Source organism: Eumetopias jubatus, unplaced genomic scaffold (assembly GCF_037043125.1).
Source record: "Eumetopias jubatus isolate StellerSeaLion01/CBP00866 unplaced genomic scaffold, mEumJub1_p1.0 scaffold_14, whole genome shotgun sequence".
In the NCBI taxonomy this organism is placed as follows: domain Eukaryota; kingdom Metazoa; phylum Chordata; class Mammalia; order Carnivora; family Otariidae; genus Eumetopias; species Eumetopias jubatus.
In genome coordinates, this window is record NW_028274820.1 from 50,441,101 (window position 1) to 50,464,438 (window position 23,338).

The 23,338-nt window shown below is 36.8% G+C and overlaps 1 protein-coding gene across 1 annotated transcript in view; it reads right to left on the reverse strand.

The window, feature by feature from the left end:
• The window catches only part of CRPPA (CDP-L-ribitol pyrophosphorylase A), a 292,423-nt gene that overhangs the window by 111,746 nt on the left and 157,339 nt on the right, over positions 1 to 23,338 (reverse strand). The gene's annotated exons all lie outside the window — the stretch shown is intronic.

The following is a 23,338-nucleotide window of genomic DNA, read 5'->3' on the forward strand; positions in this document are numbered from 1 at the left end:
ATGGTACTGTTCATCTTTTGTGGAACATATAATATCTAAACCACAAGAGCCTCAAAATAAGACACAATTGCATACACAGAATAAACAAACATTTGTATTCTTTCACAATACCAAATTTAAGAAATGCTCAAGAATTGTAATTTGTTCAGTTACATGTATTTATTATCTAGAAGCGTTTTAAAATCTACTCCACTTTGAAACTCTTACACTAATCCCTCCGCTTCCTCTCTTCACTCATTTAAAACACGCTCTACAGAAAATACAAAACAAAATCTTACTATGTTCCTTCTGTAACAGAAGGGAATGAGTTTCTACCTACCACCTTGCATTTCGCTTTTCCAGGGAAAAGCACTTAAAATCCATTTTAAAAGAAAGTCATGTGAGGACATGTATGTATATCAATTCAGTAGATCTTCAGTCACTATTTCTTGGACCTTTTCATTATAGTTAACCGAAGACATACACGTATAGTTACTTCCTCCTAAAATCTAAAGTGACAATGAAGACGTTTTTTCCTTAAAAATGCTCTATCCATTAAAGAACCAAAAGAATAGACAAAAAAGCAAGAAAAGAAAAATTGGAAGATAAAAAGCACAAAGAAAAAGGTCTTAGGCTTCACTATCTACTGAATAGTTGAAGAAAAGACAATGTGACCCGGTGACCTTGAGCTCACCCTCGCTTAGCAGTGATTCCCTGAAAACTTATAAAGATGAAATTTCAGATTTTTCACCAGGTAACAATGCTTAAAGCAAATATAATTTGAGACTGGTGAACCACAGCCAGGCTGGAATAATTGTGAATGAACTATAAATATTAGACTTTCCTTCAGGGTAATTTAACTTGTAACCAGGTGTTCCCCTAGCTGAGACCTGGAAGCTAACAGCTATCAGCTGTTCAAAAGATACTAGGTCCTATTTGTAGCTTAAGCCTTCTAGAAGGATGGCTCACACATCACCTTTCTGTGATCTCCTTCCCTCCGCCTTCACAAGGTGGAGGAAAAGTGGAGGGGAAAAAAGGCAGGCCCATACTAATGTGAAATTAAGAGTTCCAGAGCTAAAGCTGAAGAGACATGTCCGTCTCTGCCTCTTCTCCTGTCCTGTAGTCTTTTAGAACATTGCACAAACTAGTGCCACAGGCTTCTTCTAGTCTTGTGAGTTTAAAATATCTTTCTGAAGCTAAAATTGCTGGCTGTGGGCTTGTCCAAAAAAAAAAAAAAAAAAAAAAGCAGGCTAATTCCCCAAACTCCAAGCAATTTATGTAATTGCAGTCCTGTTATGAATCTAAAGCTAGGCGACTGGCTGAGACTAAGACTCTCTCCTGGGCCCATACTGCCAGGTCATTACATAGTCCCATACCTTCTGGACTAAGGAACAACACTGCTGTTTGGTGTCACAAGCCTCAGAGTACTCTTTAACTCTTTTACCTATGTAATTATCGGTACTATTTAGATACCAGGAAATGCCAGGAGCCACCATGTCCAACATACTTCATATGAATGGAATGTCCCAGAGGTTTGCAATGCACAATCTGGGAAACCTTACTGTTAGCCTAGATACCCAATGAGGCAAAAAGACATTTCCTGTTCAATACAAGTCTTCCTAACAAATTTTCAGTTCTGAAAAATCTTACAGTAAAATAAATGGCGGTGCAGAAAGGGCTTGTGGAAAAAAATGGCACAAGAAACAGAAAAGATAAAACCACTCTACTTCGTAATTGCAGCCTTCATAGAGATTTAAAATGCACAGAAATTAAAGAATGGAAATGCTGTAATGTATTAATTGGAGAAGGAATGATGGATACAACTGGGAATGGAGCTCTGCACTGCAATGCTGCCGTTGAACTTGGCTCAGGAGGAAGTGCACCTGCCAAGGGAAACTCCCTGCAAAGTCAGAGCTGGGAGCAGGTGCTCATTTTTCAATTTTCCTAAAAAAGGTGTCCTAAAAGAGAGCCTAAAGTTAATAAAAACTTTGGGAGCTTAAAAGTGCTAGAAGTAAAACTCTTGACAAGAATAAATTATACTGGAATGAGATAGCTCAAGAGATAAAGTGTGCTGAATCTGCATTTTGTTTTAAAAAAAAAGACAGAAATTTATGATTTTACACTGAGTTAACTTAGTGATTTATATATTTTTTAAAATAATGGTATTTAACTAAAGCTATATACATCCCTACTGTATAGTTTTTGAACTTGCAGAGGGAGGAAAATATTATTTGTATCAATGCAAATTAAAGTAGCAAATAAAACAATTCGCCAACAGCAGTAACAAAATAAGCTTGTGGAAAGAACTCAAATAAAAAAGTAATACAAATAAATTGAGCATATTCAACCATCTCCTAAGTAACAGACTTACCAGGTTGGATTTTTAAGGAAAAAATCTAATAATATGCTAGTTATAAGATAAATGTCTAAAGGAAACTATCCTGAAAAGCACAAAATAGAAGGATGAACAGACATGCCTTGCAAACACTACCAAAAATGAAGGTTGTAGCAATATGATTCATTTTAGTTTAAGACAAAAACTATTAATTCACATAAAGACAAAAGGTGCATAATAAACAAATTATAATAACCTTATTAAGTACATAGATTTGAATACACAAGACAAAATACTTGACTGATTATCAGAACATACTTTCCAAATTAATAAACAGAGATGTTACTGCACTTGTCTTAAAAACTTATGTACCAAACATACTAAAAAACAAAGTTGGAATAGATTCTGCTTCCGGTGTAGCAGCTAAACTGAGGGGTTTTTCCTCTCCTTCCACGGTTATAATTTTATTCCTGTTTTTCTGGCTGTTCTTATCTAGGAAAAGTTGCATATAAACTGATGCCACTTCCAAAATATACAGACCTAACTCCCTTATTTACTCATCACGTAGAAGCTAATTTTTTCTTTCAGAAACATGTATTGTAGGAAAAACAGATGGTGAATTGAAAAACAAAGCACAATAGTCTTTTAAAGTTCTCACCAAGTCACGAAATGTCAAACAAGGACCGGAAGACTTTCACTCCAGCTAAAGTTCTATTAGACACAACACACCCTAGTTCTTTGGAAAGATAAAAGATAATGGCATGTAAAGAAATCAGTAAGCCGATGTTATTCACCACACATTCCATGAATTAAGGAAATGCATAAAACTGAATTCTAGGCAAGCTATTTATACATCTACAAATTGCCTATATTATCCCATCAAACCATCAAACTATGTTATCCATTAAGTAACCAGTACTTAAATTATAGGGAAAGTTTAAGAAATGTACTAAAACATAAGACTCTGCTCAACATTGTACTAGTTGACATAATCAACTTTTAAAGAAACAGATATGGATATTGACCTTATGAAATGTATTAGCAGGTTGACAAAATTCAAACATGAAGTAGGATACATCTCAAAATTCTCTTTCACCAGATGGGTCTGATGGCATCACTATTAACAGAAGAAAATCTCCAGCAGATGTATTTCCTAATACCAATACCATGAAATTTAAGCATGTATTTTACATTGTGCTACTAATTTTGAACTTCTAAAATACACCAGTTACTTATGAGTTCCAGGAAAAAATTCAGTTGGTAGAATAAAGCAATCAATTTTAACTTTAAAGACAGGGCAGGTTTATACAACTACAGGAGAGGGTTACAAAATGATCATGATAGCTCAAGAGAAATGTAAATGTTTTTGCCTTAATAAAACAAACTGACAGCATGGATAGTCTTGCATCCATTGAAATGTAGCAAAACATTTCATGTAGGTTGAGTTCTGCAGATTTGCTTATAGCTACATCAAGTAGATATTCTTTGATCTCTTTTTGAACTGTTCACTCACTTACTACTTGTAAATTACAGTTACAATATTTCCCCCTTAGGATGCCATTTCTAACAGTTTTTTTTTTCATGCATACATAAAAAAAGGTAAGAATATCTTCCTACCCTCCCCAAAGAATGTCTCATTTCATTTTTTTAACATAGCAAATTCACTCCTATAAACTAGTAAACTGCTTAAACATTTAACATATGGGTAACTTCATGGCTTTGTGGGTGGGCAAGGTTTCTGGCACTCAGAGTTTGGAAAATGCTCCTCTGTGCCTCATGTCTTCTACATTCAGTTCTACACATGCTTTATATTTGTCTAGTAACTATTTAATATATCCCTGGCCCCAGATTGAATTGCAATTAATTTTTTATACTTTAAGAAGTAATTTTTCATTTGTCTCTGAGGACAGGTAGATTTATTAAAGGACAATAATCAATATCAAGTACAATATTCTTTAAAACCTCAGGAATGTTCCATAACCCCATATTTAACACTTCTGCCTCAGTCCAGAACCCATGTTAACAGGCCTAAGAAGAGAACCAGCAATTGTTGTAGGAGAGGAAACCAAGTCTTTGTTTGAGTAAGAAGTCAATTCTTGAAGCTCCAGTATATATCCAAATATGCACTGCCTTATGCCCACCACAGTGGAAGGAAGAATGGTCAAAATCAAAGTTATGGTAATTATCAATTAAGTTAGAAAGAATAGGTACATAGACCAGAAATTCTCTGAGTCTACACAAGAGATACTGCAAAATTATCTACCTATCTGTACAGAAAAATAAATTGTGTGAATCAGGCCCAACATCTAACAACACCATTTTTCAAAAGAAATACAGGGAGATCTAACAAAAGATGAAACTGGTCAATATTAAGCAGATCAAAGTAAGAGTTTATTTTAAGGAATAAAAAAATAAGTTTAGAGAAACTTATCACCCCAACTATTTATGAATTACATGGATTCTATTAATGAAAATTAACTGTACTTTTAAAAAGAAAAAGGAACAAGCTTCTAATGTTGAATCATTTCATTTTGGAACAAGATTATTTTAAGATTTTATTTGAGAGTGAGTGAGTGAGCACAAGTGGGGTGAGGGGCAGAGGGAGAGGGAGAAGCAGAGCCCCACTGAGCAGGGAGCCTGACCAGAACCTTGAGATCATGACCTGAGCCAAAGGGCAGATGCTTAACCAACTGTGCCACCCAGGCGTCCTATTTTGGAACAAGTTTAAATCAACGCCATCAAGCAATTCAATGCATAATTCTGATGAATAGAAGTTAATTAAAAGTTGTAAGCGATCATAAAAATTCAGAGCAAATTTTTAACAACTCATCTATAAATCTTAAAATACCAGCAAAACTATTAGGCTGAGAAATGAGGGCATTTAACCGAAGTAGTAAATAAACAGTATTTCACATTAAAATATTAGCCATACAAAAGGTTTAAACGTTTTTATTGATTCCAAGAATTAAAAAGTTTTATAGTATCAAGACAAATGTTCTACTTGTATATCCATTTAGTTGCAGATCCTTATGTAAAAGATCAAAGAAATAACGAAACCAGAACTTCACATTTTTAAACAGGCACTAGGAAAACCTAACATAGCTTGCAAACATGTTTAAAAATCATCTTTTTTTCAGATTTCACAAGATATTTCTCCTATAAAAATAGGACTCTGCCACTGTTGTATTATGGAACAATTACCTGAAGCATTATATACCTCTACAATTAACATCTGTACCATCTATAACAAATTTTAGAATCAAAAGGTAACATTGACTTGCTAAACTAGTATTATTTAAAACATATGAGGGTATGTGCTATGGTGAGCACCGTGAATTGTGTGAGACTGTTGAATCACAGACCTGTACCTGTGAAACAAATAATACATTATATCTTAAAAAAGATGATGATGATGATAACAGGAAGGGAAAAATGAAGGGGGGTAAATCGGAGGGGAAGATGAACCATGAGAGACTATGGACTCTGAGAAACAAACTGAGGGTTCTAGAGGGGAGGGGGGTGGGGGGATGGGTTAGCCTAGTGATGGGTATTATAGAGGGCACGTACTGCATGGAGCACTGGGTGTTATACGCAGACAATGAATCATGGAACACTACATCAAAAACTAATGATGTAATGTATGGTGATTAACATAATAAAAAAAGAAAAAAACAAAAAACATTAAATCACTAAAGTAAGTTACAAAAACCAGGTATGTGGTTCTTCACTAAGTTTAGTATAATCGTCTTTACATATTTTAATAACTTATCAAAATTTTATTTTACATAATAAAGTTTATTACACATTAACCAACAATCTGTAATTATCAAGGTTGTCTGCAGGTGATTTAGATAAGCATTACATGATATGTTTAAAAAATAAATAATGAGTATCTTTGGAATTCACAAATAAAGGTACCTTATGCTAACCATTACAAAGTCCATTTAAATTTATAAAAATTGACTCTACTTTTATATACCTACTAAAGTGATTCTTGACATTTTTAATATGTTTCAAAAAGCAAAATAAAAAACCTTTTCAGAAGATGAGTTGTTTTGAATTCTATACAGCAAAAACAAAAAGTATTCAAAAACATGATCAAGGAGATCAAACTGCAGGTATATGATGTATGTAAATATTAGCATAGCCTCCACAGATTCATCCTATGCCTTTTATTAAGTATGGCAAAAATACTTTAACAATCTCAGTAATTAACAATTTCAGGAACAGTCATTTGGTAGCATTTAATAACCTCAGATCTCCTTGATCCCAGGAAAGTCATATTACAATAACCAAGAGCAATAAAAAACACAAATTGAGACCTTACCAATATTGCTTTTGAATTATTTGATAATGTTAAATTTACATAATTATATAAAAGATACAGAAAAACTGTGCTAATTTAAGGAAATTTAAAAACATTCTCAGTCTCAGAAAATATAACTCCCAGAAATTCCAATTAGAGTGCTTCCAATAACTAATTAGAAGATCAATGGTACTTTGCTTTGGACGATTTTTGATTAAAATAAAGTGCTAACTAAACTTATTTCTGAGAACTTTTTTTTTTTTTTCATGAAGCTACGTCATGTAAGAGAACTGACGTGGGGCACCTGGGTGGCTCAGCCGGTTAAGCATCGGACTCAACGGTTTCAGTTCAGGTCATGATCTCATAGTCATAGCATCAAGCCCCACATTGGGCTCTGGGCTCAACGCGGGAGTCTGCTTGAGACTCTTTCTCCCTCTCCCTCTGCATTCTCCCCTCCCCCCAAAGAATAAAAAATCTTAAAAAAAAAATAGAACTGACCCAATATAAAGGGTAGTCAATAAAAGAGTCAAAAACTGCAATGTCTACTAAAGTAGCCACTAGCCATATGTGACTACATTTAAATTCAAAATTATTAAATTTAATAAAACTGAAAATGCAGTAGGTACACTTCAAGTGCTCATAGCAGCAGGTAGCTAGTGCCTACCATAGACACCAGTATAGCAATCGGACATTTCATCATTGCAGAAAGGGTTAACAGGTTGTCCTCATCTAGAACAAAAGAAGCCTGTATAATGTCATGTTCATCATATATCCCATTAATTTTTTGGTCATTAACTTATGTGTCTGTGTTATAAGAAGGATTTTTCTTTCCTGACTAAATGTTAAGTTACTAGTTAAAATCCTACTAGTAAAAGTACTCGAAAAAATCTATCTGGAATATACAAAATTATTATAGCGTCTGACCTAAAACAGACTGAGCTTTTTCTTATTTACATATATTTCTGAAAATGTGGATCAATATGAATGTATGAAAATAAAACTCAAACTGAGATGGGTCCAGCTTCTATTTCTGCCTAAGTAGGCATAATTGGGACCTTTCCACTTCCAACAAATAAGCTAAGTACACAAACTAAACAAAACAATGATATTTAAGACATGACATACCTGGCAACTAGGGACAGTTCTGAGAGATGAGAACAAATGATATGAGCCCTAGGTCTGCACCAATTACTTCCTTAAAATAGTTTCCAGGCTATGGCACATTGAAGGGCGAGGTGGATATGTGGGTTTCAGAGCCTAGAGAGACAAAGGTGGGTAGAGTTCACAAAGTAAAGCTCTAGGCAGAGTGAGAAGGCTGGTGATTATCAGACTAACTCTCTTCCATATTTAGCAGAGTACTGATCAGTGCATGCAGATGTTCCATTTGTTCACAAAGTTTTAGGAAAGAATGCATGTGTTAAATAGAAAAAATGTAGAAGATGTAAAAGAATCCTACACCTAACTTATAAAGATGAAAATATCTTCATCTGATATTTAAAAAAAATACACTGGAGGGGATCAACAGATTAGACATTGCAGATGATTAGTGAATTTAAAAATACAGCAATAGCAACTATTTAAAATGAAACGGAAAAAAGACTCAAAGAAAAAAAAAGGAAAAATAAAGAGCATTAGTGAGATATGGATCAACTTCAAACAATCTAACATACAGATAATTGGAGTTCCCAGCTAAGTGTAGAGAACAAAAACAATACAGCTGGAAAATTTTCCAAGTTAGATGAAAATTAAAAATCCACATAGCACACTTTAAACACACACACACACACACACACACACACACACACACACATTCAGGCATATAAAGCCCCAGGAAAGTACTCATAAAAAGGAGATAAATACATCACTTGAAATTGACTCAGAACTGGTATCAATGTGTCAATTAGCAGACAAGGACATTAAAACAGGTACCATAACTGTTTATCATTTATTCAAAAGTTAACTAGGGAAATAGAAGATATAAAAAGGTAAAAAAAAACACAAATCAAAATTCTAGAAATGAAAATTACAATGCAAGATGAAAGACACACGATATTTTTTAAAAATTCAGGCCTGTGCAAGTCTACATACATAGAATGGTAAAAAGAAGGTATATCCTCACTGCATATGTGTGCTGAGCTCAAATGAATGGCCAGCTAGAGGTAAGAAACATCTGCTTGGCACATGCTTTCGTCATGGAATAAGAATAAACTGAAAAACACAGATGAATGAGTGAAATATCACATTCTGTTCATATATTGCAATCTTAACATTTATTAAAGGTTTGAAAGTAACTTTTTCTTCAATTTTATATTTAATGACAAGTACACAAAATTCTCACTTTCAGGCTTCTGGATTCATTTAACTGAAGAAGATAGATTCTAAGAAAAAATCCTTCTTCAACTGTTCATATTTAATTATCTAGCAGGTCAGTGTATTACACAATCCAAATAAAAGGCAGAAATAGACTAGGAAAAGAAATAACCAACTATACCCCATAATCTTTGCTTTCAAACTTTTGTCTCCATCAAATAGCCTAGTATTTATTAAATTCATAAGTAAATGCTATACATGTGAACTAAAAGATAAAATTTATGCTAATACATATTTTAAAATTTGCTTAATATAGTAGCAAGCCATTCAGAATTTATTTTGAAATGAATATAAAAGGTGAGCCTCTTCTAAAAATGTTGGAAAATTACCCCCAAGTTCAATTTTTAAGAGAAAAATAGATTTCCTCTAAGGAATGAAAAACACTTCAAAGGTTAATGTTACTTTTTAGGGTAAATCTAGAAAAATACTTAAGACATAATCAGTCTTTTATAGACACAATATGAGTTTTTTTTTTTAGAGATTTTATTTATTTATTTGACAGAGACAGAGATAGCGGGAGCAGGAACACAAGCAGGGGGAGTGGGAGAGGGAGAAGCAGGCTTCCCGCCAAGCAGGGAACCCGATGCGGGGCTCGATCCCAGGACCCAGAGATCATGACCTGAGCCGAAGGCAGACGCTTAACAACCGAGCCACCCAGGCGCCCATAAGATGAGCTTCTTAACATAAAACATAAAGATATGATTCACAAAATCTAAAAAACATATATATGTAAAATAAAGTTATAGTTGCTGAATGGAAAATTTATTTTTCTAAAAAGGCAACATGGAAAAATTTGAGCTATACTAAAAAGAAAGATAACACAACTCAAGATAATAAAATTCATAGTTTAAATTTATACATAGTAAATAATACTGTAAAAACTCAGATAGATGTATTATTATTCTCCTTAAGAGAATATAGCTATTCCTTAAGATGCATACCTAGCCACCTCATTCCTTTAAGTCACCGCAAGGCATCTATTTGTGGTAGGCAGCACTGCAACAGGATGGAATAGGAGGCATAATGACTAGAAATGTCAAGACAAGTTCAAGTCAAGAAACATTTCTGAATGCCCAGACATGCTCGTTGGGAAAGGGGAAAAGATTGAGCACCGGGGTATTAAGGAAGGATTCCAAGAAGAAATATGGTCACTCAGATTCTAAGGATAGTAAGAGTCAGGCAAGACAAACACTAGAAAAATGGTTTCTCAGGTCAAAAAACTCACTAGAGTCAACACATGTCTGTCAAGCAATATGGCGCACACAAGTTAGCAGAGGGCCAACTACAGTGAGGCAATGAGAAGCAGGGTGATAAAAGTAAGCAAGAACCAGGCCAGGCCAAGGCTTTATGACCTGAATGAGCTTTGTCCAGTAGGGGATGAGGAGCTTCTATAAAAGAGTACCTCCTCATTAGCAATTAGCAAAATCTGTCATAGTAGCAATGATGTCAGACTGAAACCAAAGAGAGACTGCTGGGAGGGACACAGCTCTTGGAGAGAGGAAGATAGATTCTTTTTTTTTTTTTTTTTAACAGCATGCACTTGAACATTCCTCTCAAAACTGAGAATGATGAAGACTAGAGACAAAAAGGTATGAACTGGCATGAGTGATATTTTAAATCTGGAGACTTGATGACCCCGAGAGTATATGCCTACTAAAGAAACATCTAACAGGTATTTTAGGTAAAGGTACCAAGTAACAGTGGCAAATAGGTCATTTAGGATTGAAAATCTAAACCAAAGTCTAGGAAACTCCAGCCCATGTATCCAATCCAGCCTCCCACTTTTTTTTTTTTTTTTTGTCAGTGTGTCAGTGAAGTTTTACTGGAACACAGCCACGCCCTTTCCTTTACAGCTTGTCTATGGCTACTTTTGCACTAGAACGGCAGAGCCCAGTATTTCTAACAAAGACCATATTGGCCCCAAAGCCCCAAATGTTCACTATCTGGCTCTGTATAAGAAAAATTTGCCAACCACTAATATAAAAAAATTATCTCAATCCAGGCACAGAAAAAAATTTGAATTATCTCTTCTAAAATAAGAGCATCCGGGGGCGGAGCAAGATGGCGGAGGAGTAGGAGACCTAGATTTCGTCTTGTCTCAGGAATTCAGCTGAATAGGGTTCAAGCCATTCTGAACACCTACAAACTCAAAAGGAGATCGAAGAGGAGAGTAGCAACAACTCTCTGAACAGAGAAGCGACCACTTACTGGAAGGTAGGACGTGCGGAGAAGTGAATCCAAGGTGATATTCGGGAGGATAGAAGGCGGGGGAGGGGCCTCCGCCGGCCGCTTCTGGCAAGTGATAGAGCCACGGAGCACAAAATCGGACCTTTTAGAAGTTGGCTCGGCGGAGGGATGTCGCTGCAGTGGCTAAGCAGGGAGTGGAATCCTCCCGGGACAGTGTGGTCTCAGGACCCTCGGGGTCACAGAAAGACCAGGGGTGCCTGAGTGCGCCAGAGCTCCCAGGTATCAGAGCGGGGAAGCCGGCTGCAGAGACGGAGCGGAGGCGCGGGCTCTCAGCTCGGGGTTGCCATAAACTGTGATCCGCGGCCCAGTCGGGCCACTGCTCCTCCAGCAGGGACCCAACAAGCAGCAGATCCGGGGAGACTCCCCTTCCTTCCCGGGGAGGAGCGGCACGGGAAAGCACCGCAGGGATCTGCTGGGTTTGGAGACTCCACACGGGGTCGGGTGCCAGAGATAGCAACGCTCAGTCACAGGCCCGGTGAGCATGGAGTGCGGCCGGAGACCGGGGACACGGGAATGACTGCTTTTCTCTGGGGGCGCACTGAGGAGCGGGGCCCCGAGTTCTCAGCTCCTCCGGGTGGAGATTGGGAGGCCACCATTTTTGCCCTGATCCTCCAGAGCTGTACCGAGAGCTTGCAGGGAACAAAAGCTCCTGAGAGCAAACCGGAGCAGCTTCCTTAGCCCGGACCGACAAGGGCGGAGCAATTCAGCCTCCGGCAAAGACATTTGGAAACCACAGCAACAGGCCCCTCCCCCAGAAGATAAGCAGGAACAGCCAGCAAGCCAAGACCAAGTTTACCGATCAAGGAGAACTAGAGAACTCCACCGCTAGGGGAATACTGCACATAGAATTCGTGGCTTATTTTTTACCATGATTCATTAGTTCATCAAAGTTAATTTTTGTTGACTGTTTTTTTTTATTTTTCTTTTTCCCTTTTTCAACCAACATCTTATCAATCCCTTTTTTTAAAAAAAAAACTTTTTATTTTTCATTTTTAGAGTCATTTTATCCCTTCATAGTAGTTACCCTTATTTTTGGCATATATATATATATATGTTGTTCTCTCTTTAAAATTTTGAGGTACAGTTTCTTCTAACAGATCAAAATATACCCTAAATCACTAGTGTATGGCTTTGTTCTAGTCTCCTGCCTGATCACATTCTCTCCCTTTTTCCTTTTTTTTTTTTCTTAAATCTTCTTTCTTTTTTCAAACAACTTCTTATCTTATCAAGTCCTTTTATAAAATCTTTTATAATTTTCATCTTTACAGTCATCTTCCATCCCTTCATTGTATCAACCCTTATTTTGTACATATATGTCTTTCTTCCTTTAAAATTTTAGGAGGCACTTTTTTCTAACAGACCAAAATACGCCCAAAATCTAGTGTGTGGCACTGATCTATGCACTAGCCTGATCATATTTGATTGTATTCTGCTTTTTTTGTATTGTTCTGTTTTTATCTTTTTTTTTTCTCTTTCTTTTTTCTTTCTTTCCCTTTCTTTTCCCCTGGTTTCAGGTCTTTTCTGATTTGTATACAGTATATTTGCTGGGGACGTTATAAACCTGTTAGCATTTTGTTCTCTCATTCATCTATTCTCCTCTGGACAAAATGACAAGACGAAAAAAATCACCTCAGCAAAAAGAACAAGAGGTAGTACCCTCAGCCAGGGACCTACTCAATACGGACATTAGTACAATGTCGGACCAGGAGTTCAGAATCATGACTTTAAAGATACTAGCTGGGCTTGAAAAAAGCGTGGAAGTTATTAAAGAAACCCTTTCTGGAGAAATAAAAGAACTAAAATCTAACCAAATCAAAATCAAAAAGGCTATTGATGAGGTGCAATCAAAAATGGGGGCACTAAATGCTAGGATAAATGAGGCAGAAGAGAGAATCAGTGATATAGAAGACCAAATGACGGAAAATAAAGAGGCTGAGAAAAAGAGAGAGAAACAACTACAGGATCACGAGGGCAGAATTCGAGAGATAAGTGATACGATAAGACAAAACAACATTAGAATAATTGGGATCCCAGAAGAAGAAGAGAGAGAGAGGGGGGCAGAAGGTATACTGGAACAAATAATAGCAGAGAACTTCCCTAATGTGAGGAAGGAAACAGGCATCAAAATCCAGGAGGCACAGAGAACCCCTCTCAAATTCAATAATAATAGGTCAACACCCCGACATCTAATAGTAAAACTTACGAGTCTCAGAGACAAAGAGAAAATCCTGAAAGCAGCTCGGGAGAAGAGATATGTAACCTACAATGGTAGAAACATTAGATTGGCAACAGACCTAGCCACAGAGACCTGGCAGGCCAGAAAGGACTGGCATGATATCTTCAGAGCACTAAACGAGAAAAATATGCAGCCAAGAATACTATATCAAGCTAGGCTGTCATTGAAAATAGAAGGAGAGATAAAAAGCTTCCAGAACAAACAAAAACTAAAGGAATTTGCAAACACGAAACCAGCCCTCCAAGAAATATTGAAAGGGGTCCTCTAAGCAAAGAGAGAACCTAAAAGCAGCAAAGATCAGAAAGGAACACAGACAACATACAGTTAACAGTCACCTTACAGGCAATACAATGGCACTAAATTCATACCTTTCAATAGTTACCCTGAATGTAAATGGCCTAAATGCCCCAATCAAAAGATACAGGCTATCAGATTGGATTAAAAAACAAGACCCATCAGTATGCTGTCTGCAAGAGACTCATTTTAGGCCCAAAGACACCCCCACATTGAAAGTGAGGGGGTGGAAAACCATTTACCATGCTAATGGACACCAAAAGAAAGCTGGGGTGGCAATCCTTATATCAGACAAACTAGATTTTAAAACAAAGACTGTAATAAGAGATGAGGAAGGACACTATATCCTACTTAAAGGGTCTAGCCAACAAGAAGATCTAACAATTGTAAATATCTATGCCCCGAATATGGGAGCAGCCAATTATATAAGGCAATTAATAACAAAAGCAAAGAAACACATTGACAACAATACAATAATAGTGGGGGACTTTAAAACCCCCCTGACTGAAATGGACAAATCATCTAAGCAAAAGATCAACGAGGAAATAAAGACTTTAAATGACACACTGGACCAAATGGACTTCACAGACATATTCAGAACATTCCATCCCAAAGCAACGGAATACACATTCTTCTCTAGTGCCCATGGAACACTCTCCAGAATTGATCACATCCTAGGTCACAAATCAGGTCTCAACTGGTACCAAAAGATTGGGATCATTCCCTGCATATTTTCAGACCACAATGCTTTGAAACTAGAACTCAATCACAAGAGGAAAGTCGGAAAGAACTCAAATACATGGAGGCTAAAGAGCATCCTACTAAAGAATGAATGGGTCAGCCAGGAAATTAAAGAAGAATTAAAAAAATTCATGGAAACCAATGAAAATGAAAACACAACTGTTCAAAATCTTTGGGATACAGCAAAGGCAGTCCTGAGAGGAAAGTATAGAGCAATACAGCCTTTCTCAAGAAACAAGAAAGGTCTCAAATACACAACCTAACCCTACACCTAAAGGAACTGGAGAAAGAACAGCAAATAAAGCCTAAACCCAGCAGGAGAAGAGAAATAATAAAGATCAGAGCAGAAATCAATGAACTAGAAACAAAAAGAACAGTAGAACAGATCAACGAAACTAGGAGTTGGTTCTTTGAAAGAATTAACAAGATTGATAAACCCCTGGCCAGACTGATCAAAAAGAAAAGAGAAATGACCCAAATCAACAAAATCATGAATGAAAGAGGAGAAATCATAACCAACACCAAAGAAATACAAACAATTCTAAGAACATATTATGAGCAACTCTATGCCAGCAAATTAGATAACTTGGAAGAAATGGGTGCATTCCTAGAGATGTATCAACTACCAAAACTGAACCAGGAAGAAATAGAAAACCTGAACAGACCTATAACCACGAAGGAAATTGAAACAGTCATCAAAAATTTCCCAAGAAACAAAAGCCCAGGGCCAGATGGCTTCCCAGGGGAATTCTATCAGACATTTAAAGAAGAATTAATACCTATTCTCCTGAAACTGTTCCAAAAAATAGAAATGGAAGGAAGACTTCCAAACCCATTTTATGAGGCCAGCATTACCTTGATCCCAAAACCAGACAAAGACCCATCAAAAAGTAGAATTACAGACCAATATCCTTGATGAACATGGATGCAAAATTTCTCACCAAAATACTAGCCAATAGGATCCAACAGTACATTAAAAGGATTATTCACCACGACCAAGTGGGATTTATCCCTGGGCTACAAGGCTGGTTCAACATCCGCAAATCAATCAACGTTATACAATACATTAACAAAAGAAAGAACAAGAATCATATGATCCTCTCATATGATGCAGAAAAAGCACTTGACAAAGTACAGCATCCTTTCTTGATCAAAACTCTTCAGAGTATAGGGTTAGAGGGTACATACCTCAATATCATAAAAGCCATCTATGAAAAACCTACAGCGAATATCATTCTCAATGGGGAAATGCTGAGAGCTTTTCCCCTAAGGTCAGGAACGCGGCAGGGATGTCCACTCTCACCACTGCTATTCAACATAGTATTAGAAGTCCTAGCCACAGCAATCAGACAACAAAAAGAAATCAAAGGCATCCAGATCGGCAAAGAGGAAGTCAAACTCTCACTCTTTGCAGATGATATGATACTGTATGTGGAAAACCCAAAAGACTCCACCCCAAAACTGCTAAAACTCATACAGGAATTCAGTAAAGTAGCAGGATATAAAATCAATGCACAGAAATCAGTGGCATTCCTATACACCACCACCAAGACAGAAGAGAGACAAATCAAGGAGTCGATCCCATTTACAATTGCACCCAAAACCATAAGATACCTAGGAATAAATTTAACCAAAGAGGCAAAGGATCTGTACTCAGAAAACTATAAAATACTCATGAAAGAAATTGAAGAAGACACAAAGAAATGGAAAAACGTTCCATGCTTATGGATTGGGAGAACCAACATTGTGAAGATGTCAGTGCTACCTAGAGCAATCTACACATTCAATGCAATCCCCATCAAAATACCATCCACTTTTTTCAAAGAAATGGAACAAATAATCCTAAAATTTGTATGGAACCAGAAGAGACCCCGAATAGCCAGAGGAATATTGAAAGAGAAAAGCAAAGCTGGCGGCATCACAATTCCGGACTTCCAGCTCTATTACAAAGCTGTCATCATCAAGACAGTATGGTACTGGCACAAAAACAGACACATAGATCAATGGAACAGAATCGAGAGCCCAGAAATGGACCCTCAACTCTATGGTCAACTCATCTTTGACAAAGCAGGAAAGAATGTCCAATGGAAAAAAGACAATCTCTTCAACAAATGGTGTTGGGAAAATTGGACAGCCACATGCAGAAGAATGAAACTGGACCATTTCCTTACACCACACACAAAAATAGACTCCAAATGGTTGAAAGACCTAAACGTGAGACAGGAGTCCATCCAAATCCTAAAGGAGAACACAGGTAGCAACCTCTTCGACCTCAGCCGCAGCAACTTCTTCCTAGAAACATCGCCAAAGGCACGGGAAGCCAGGGCAAAAATGAACTATTGGGATTTCATCAAGATAAAAAGCTTTTGCACAGCAAAAGAAACAGTCCACAAAACCAAAAGACGACCGACAGAATGGGAGAAGATATTTGCAAATGACATATCAGATAAAGGGCTAGTATCCAAAATCTATAAAGAACTTATCAAACTCAACACCCAAAGAACAAATAATCCAATCAAGAAATGGGCAGACGACATGAACAGACATTTTTCCAAAGAAGACATCCAAATGCCCAACAGGCACATGAAAAAGTGCTCAACATCGCTCGGCATCAGGGAAATCCAAATCAAAACCTCAATGAGATACCACCTCACACCCGTCAGAATGGCTAAAATTAACAAGTCAGGGAACGACAGATGTTGGCGGGGATGTGGAGAAAGGGGAACCCTCCTACACGGTTGGTGGGAATGCAAGCTGGTGCAATCACTCTGGAAAACAGTATGGAGGTTCCTCAAACAGTTGAAATTAGAGCTACCATTCGATCCAGCAATTGCACTACTGGGTATTTACCACAGAGATACAAATGTAGGGACCCAAAGGGGTATGTGCACCCCAATGTTTATAGCAGCAATGTCCACAATAGCCAAACTGTGGAAAGAGCCAAGATGTCCATCGACAGATGAATGGAAAAGAAGATGTGGTATATATACACAATGGAATATTATGCAGCCATCAAAAGGAATGAGATCTTGCCATTTGCAATGACGTGGATGGAACTGGAGGGTGTTATGCTGAGTGAAATAAGTCAATCAGAGAAAGACATGTATCATATGACCTCACTGATATGAGGAATTCTTAATCTCAGGAAACAAATTGTTACTGGAGTGGTTGGGGGTGGGAGGGATGGGGTGGCTGGGTGATAGACATTGGGGAGGGTATTGCTATGGTGAGCGCTGTGAATTGTGCAAGACTGTTGAATCACAGATCTGTACTTCTGAAACAAATAACGCAACATATTTTAAGAAAAAAGAAAAAGAAGCAGATAACAGGAGAGGAAGAATGAAGGGGAGTAAGTAAGTAAGTCAGAGGGGGAGACGAACCATGAGAGATGATGGACTCTGAAAAACAAACTGAGGGTTCTAGAGGGGAGGAGGGTAGGGGGATGGGTTAGCCTGGTGATGGGTATTGAGGAGGGCGCGTTCTGCATGGAGCACTGGGTGTTATGAACAGACGATGAATCATGGAACACTGCATCAAAAACTAATGATGTAATATATGGTGATTAATATAACAATAAAAAAATTTTAAAAAATAAAATAAGAGCATCCTACTGAGTGGTTTTTCAGACCCTTTTCTTCAACAATCTAGGTTTCTATGACTCAAGGGGGCAAGTATTGACATCCCTAAAAACAAACCATCATTTGGTAAAGTGAGCACAAGGATAATGGCATCTATGATATTCAACTTTCAGGACTGCTCTGAGGATTAAGTGGGATCATTTATATTAAAGGGAAAGAATGGGGATTCATTATTTCAAGCAGTCAGTTAAGTGTCTGTTATTACCAACATTAACCTAATTATACTACTAATAAGCATTAGCAGGGCCACATTTGTAGGGGGGGGAAGAGGGTCTGAGGATTATAAAGGCAGTGGGAGTTCCATTTCTTAGAAATGGGAAAAGCAAAACACACAAGATCACAGTTAGTTCTCACTGGTTGGGCAAAAAAAAAAAAAAAAACAGAACTCAGTCATTACCATAAACACATTAAATTATAAAACTGAAACCTGTCATTCTCTCTCAAAAAACCTAGAAATGGGCACAATACTCAGAGTACTTAGAAGAAACACGCAAGTGACAAACAAGTCATTTCCAAATAAGAATTTTCCAATGCCAATACTAGGATTATCTTGGCAATACTTGCTGCATTCTACCTTAGCAGGTACTAGTGAATCAAGTATCTCAGCTTTTAAGTAAAGTATAAGCTTCAAGATCCCATGAAATAAAACCTCTGCTGCCTGAAAACTTAATCATACTGTGCTTTTCAAAAGTATCACATACAAATTTATTGCAAACAGGGTTCAAGCCAAAGCATGTTTGGATGAAGAAGCTTTTTGCACTGATTCCATCACCTTTCTATACTTCCAATAAAAGAAGAGTTCAGGCTTTCCAGGAAACTGCAGAAGTAATCTATTTTTAGGTGGCTATAAATTTTTATCCTAAAGAAATAGTGCTTAGGCCTGATAATATTCTTACCATCTTTCTGCATACTAATGATTCAATCCATGAACAAGGTTTTGAGTTTTGTTTTCAATTGTGTTTTTCTTTGCATAATATGAAATGGTCGGTACAGGAAGGATTTAATAAAAAACATGATCCATCATACACATACTATATAGGATTTGGCAAAAGCACTGTAATATGAAGGGTTTTTTAAAATTATGCCTTTACCTGGAATTCTATTAAAACTCAAGTAGTAAGGAAGCCGTGGAGGAATGTAACTTGTCTTTCCAAGTCAGCTTTAGGATAAGAGATTCTGTACATATAAACACACACACAGAGATGAACAGAAAGCTTTTGACCATGAATGGAGTCTTCTTAATTATCTCAGTGAACAAATGTGCGGTAACCATCTGCCTAACTCAACCTTCAGAAACAAACCAAAAAGATCCTTTCCTAATGTCCCTGTCTTACTATCATTCACTCAGTTTCACAAGATATAAAATTTGAGATTGTATCTCCTCCTCTCTCATTAAATCAAGCACTTTTTTTGTGTTTCTACTTCTTAAATATATCTTGATTCCAGCAATTTCTGCCCATTCACTCTGAAACAATCCTCGTCCCAGCCACCACCATTATTTCTCAGAGCACTGTGATAGCCTCCTAACTAAACCAAATCCATCAAGGAAGCTCTCTGGTCACTTTCATTTGCTCTCTGTGCTGTATCCAGAATGTAAATACAAATCTGATCACATCAGTTTCTACTGAGCAGGGCTGCTTCATAGAATTCAAACTTAGAAGGCCCACCTTGACCTTTTCCTGCCTAGTCCCCAAACCTCCCCAGTGTGTGGTCCAGCCTGTTTCAGGTCCACCGGCTCTCTCTAATGCTGACTATTCCATGTACTGCTCTAGCCAGAGAAATATGCTCTTCCCCCTACTCCTAAAAGACGTGGACCTGCTCAGTCTTCCCAATCTCAGATTCTTCTCACATCCTTAAGATCTCTTCTGATCACCTATTCTAGGCTTTTCTGCCCCCTTTTCTTCTCTTTTTAAGAGGGGGAGGGGCAGAGAGAGGAAGAGAGGGAGGAAGAGAGAGAGAGAACATTAAGAACTAAGGCGGGGCTCCATCTCACAACGCTGAGATCATGACCGGGGATAAAATCAAGAATCAGATGCTTAACCGACAGAGCCACCCAGGTACCCCATTTCTGCCCTTTTTTCAAAGAGATCTAGTTAAAACTCTTAATGCTGGGGTGGTGAATAGAAAGAACTGTGACTAAGATGCTGTGAACTCCCAACCACAGGATCAATTCCCAAGCTGGATTAAATTTATGTTACTGAAAATCCTTCATCTTTGGCCATTGGATTAAATTTATGTTATTGAAAATCCTTCATCTTTGAAAGAAAATAAAATTATTTCCTTACTTAACAGAGCAAGATAAAATAATCTGAAACACTCTTCTAAAGATGCAGTTTTTAAAAAAAAAAACATTATTAAATAGCATATGTGTACATCAAAATGCCCGTCACACAGATGTTCAAAAAATGTTATATTTATCTATATTAAGTCATCAGGTAATCAAGACAATAGGATACTCACTGTAAAGCACTAAGTACGTTGCACCTAAAATAAGTTTAAAATGAATATGTAAGAAGATGCGCTGGTACTTTAATGATTAAGGAATCATTCTCAGAAGGTATGGTCTGGGATAGACATAAATGGTCAGATTTTTTGGAGTGAAGGGAAGACTAATCTTGCAATCTTGCAACTGTTTTTTAAAGAGACCAAAAAAAAGGGGGGGGGGGAGAATGAATGCAAAAAGGAAAGATTTAGACTTAACCTAATAAAAAGTGGACTACAAAAAGAGGAAGATAAATTAAGAAAAGGACAAATGCAAGAAGAATCAATTAGCCAGAAGCCTTGAAATAAGGATTAAAGTATAAAAAATTCTCAAAAATGGCTCAAGATAGGAATACTATACCACCTGATTCATATTTAACATGACTGCTATAATCTCAATTGCTCTCCTGTACTTGTACATAAAGCACATGCAGAATGAGGTATACAACAGCAAAAGGCCTTGACAACACGTTCTAATATGGAAAATATTTTTAGAAAGAGAAGTCACTTAAATGGCTTCAAGGGCATCCCCCTCTGTTGTCAGATAAAGATTCTGAATTAAAACTCAAAGACATGAAGGTTAATGGACACTTGTTATTTGCAGACCTACTCCTTGCACCTTGAACCCCACTCCAGGCATATCATCCTTACCATGACAAAGATCTCCTAAAACTTAAAATAACAGTTAATTCTTTGTATTTAACACCACCTTTATAATAATATAATTTATTTTATCCAATAAGTACAATCTTTTAAAATAGTATTATAAAAATATGTCAAGCCCAGGGGCACCTGGGTGGCTTAGTCGGTTAAGCATATGCCTTCAGCTCAAGTCATGATCTTGGAGTCCTGGGATGGAGCCCCACGTTTGGCTTCTTGATCAGCAGGGAGCCTGCTTCTCCCTCTGCCTCTGCCCCTCCCCTCTACTCATGCTCTCTATCTCAAATTAAATAAAATCTTAATATATATATATTTATATGTAAATCTTAAATATATTTATATATACCAAGCCTGACTTTAACCTATATAGTAAGAAGTCAACATAATACATATAAAATATAACATATAATTGTAAAATAAATCATGAAAAGATATTTGGTTCCATCTTTGTAAAGAAGTAGCATAACACAGTTGAGCTAAACGCCCTTATTTAAAACAGAATCCAGTACACACACACACAGACACAAACTAGTAGAAGAAATCCCCAGGCATATTTTTTGAAAAAGTGAATGACCAAACCAATTGCTTAACTCCTTTTCTAGGCCTAAAATTAATGTAAGCTGCCTAACAAAGAAGCCTAGCTTTTTTATTTGCCTCCTGTGCATTTCATATTAAATTTTATGAACTGATTTAGATGGAAAGCACCAGCAAATAAATTCATAAACAATTTTGCTCATCTGAATTCAGTGAACTGCACAAATTAGGGAAATAAATAGCAATTTCAAACCCTGTGCTTAATCAAGAAAAATTAATTAGAAACTTAGAAAAAGTACTCTAGAATTTGTACCATTTGCACATTTTGCTAGACTGAAAATAACCATAATTCATTACAAGAATCAATGAAAACTAGAAAGGTGTGTCCTAGGAGAATCATTTCTTGATACACCATCAGTTATATTCCCAACACAACTAATCTCAGGGAATTTTAATATCCTACAACAAAAACTGTCTCGTAACCATTTAACCATAAGCAAAGATTTCCCAAAACTTATAATAACAGACAATTCTTTCTATTCACCACCTTGTACAAGAACTTCATCTTCCTCATTTTGGAGTTCAGTATGAATCCCTTCATGACTAAAATTTCAAAAAGGTTCTCAAGGTATTTGAAACCAGGACTGAGCAATTATTATTTTAGGCAGGAAATATTTTAGATTTCATTACCAGAAAACAAATGAAAACATTTGTAGAATTCAAGGAAATGACTACATTTCTACCACTAAAGCTATCCACAACCATGAAAGAGAAAACCTTAATGCATCTTAAGTGAAACATCAAAAAATTCAGTATACAGTAAGATTATCATTTTCTGAAGGAAAAATAAAAACTACAGTAGGCAAAATGGTTAAGACTGGAATAGAAGCATTTGGACTAACTCTGTTGGTCATTCTTTGGCCATTAAACACACACACACACACACACACACACACACACACACACACACACATTATCTATTCAAAAATAAACACCAAGGGCCAAACTAAGGGTCTGAAACATACACATTGTAAAAAGTAAATCCAGTATGATGGCAGGGAGAATTACAACAGCCAGCTCTCTTCTGTTTAAGAACTTGTGACCTAGAAACTAATTTTCTCAGTCTAGTAGTAATAGGGTTAACAGGAGGAAATGTACAGAATAAGTAGTTAAGTAAAAGGTGACAAAGATACGTGTCTAGGATCTGGTAAGAAATTTAACAGGACCACAGATTTTTATAACTTAAATTCAATAAAGCCTCAATACCTTGTGAAGCAAAGAAAGAAACCATCAGCACTTAAAAGAAGGAATCATTATGTTTTTCCAGTTGTCATTTGTTCTTTATTAGGAAGAATATTAAATACATATATGTGTGTGTATGTATTTTTAACCTTTTTCCACATGATTTAACACATTCACGAAAGCATAAAAGTAACAAGTGTATATGATACATTGCACATTGGATTGATTCTGTTCCTGGCTCTGCCACTGGTGAGCTGTGGAAGCTCCTGGAAACA